The sequence below is a fragment of the Neopelma chrysocephalum genome, unplaced genomic scaffold (assembly GCF_003984885.1).
Source record: "Neopelma chrysocephalum unplaced genomic scaffold, ASM398488v2 Primary Assembly neopelma1_78990, whole genome shotgun sequence".
Lineage (NCBI taxonomy): Eukaryota > Metazoa > Chordata > Aves > Passeriformes > Pipridae > Neopelma > Neopelma chrysocephalum.
The window spans coordinates 179-1,030 of NW_020910546.1; the positions used below are offsets into that span (position 1 = coordinate 179).

General features: G+C 64.3%; 1 non-coding gene across 1 annotated transcript; it reads left to right on the forward strand.

Annotated features, from left to right (window-relative positions):
• The first annotated feature begins 275 nt into the window (after positions 1–275).
• Positions 276–344, forward strand: LOC113979402. Its single transcript, XR_003537855.1, has one exon. It is a non-coding gene; the product is annotated as a small nucleolar RNA SNORD57 (small nucleolar RNA).
• Positions 345–852: the final 508 nt, after the last annotated feature.

Sequence of the window (852 nt, forward strand, 5' to 3'; positions counted from 1 at the left end):
GGAGGCCGTGGTGGAGGTGAGCAGGGGTTGGGGGGCCGTGGAGGGGGGGTGGAGGTGCTGGGGATGAAGAAGAGTGGTGGGAATGATGAAAGAGACGGTGGGGGTGAGGTACTGGGGGAGGAAGAAGGTGGAGGTGGTGAGGGGGGCTGCAGGAGGGGATAGACAAGGACGTGGAGAGGAAGTGCTGGGGGGATGGAGAGGGAGGGGAACGTGCTGGGGGGGTGGAGGAGGCGGTGATAACGGTGAGGTGTGAGGATGATGGTGGGGGCCCGTGTCGGAGGTGATGTCACTGTGCCAACCTGACCCGCTGTGGAGGCAAAAGACTGATTTAATGAGTCTGATCCGACCAGTGCCGGGGGTGGGGACGGGCCCTGGGACCCTCCCCACGCTGATGCCCCCCCATGTGTCCCCCAGGCCAACGAGGTGGTGGCTGAGGTGAAGAGGAGGCAGGAGAAGAAGGAGAAGAAGAAGAAGAAGCGGGAGAAGCGGCGGCTGGAGGCCCTGGCAGCGGCCGCCGAGGAGGCAAAGGAGGAGAACTCGGTGATGGAGACAGAGGTGAGGAGGGGGCTGGGGGTGGGACCCTCGTGGGGAGCTGTGGGGTTGCCCGGACCCCACAGGGTGGGGGAGGCAGGATGGGGGGCAGAGCTCCCCCTGACCCTGGGTCTCCCCTCAGGAGAACGATGTGGGGGCCAAGAAGAAGAAGAAAAAGAAGAAGCAGCAGGTGGAGGAGTCAGAGCCAGAGGCTGAGCCCGAGGAGAACGGGCTGGAGGAGGAGGAGGAGGAGGAGCAGCCCCTGCCCAAGAAAAAAAGGAAACTCACGGTGGAGCCCGAGCAGGAGGAGGAGGAGGAGAA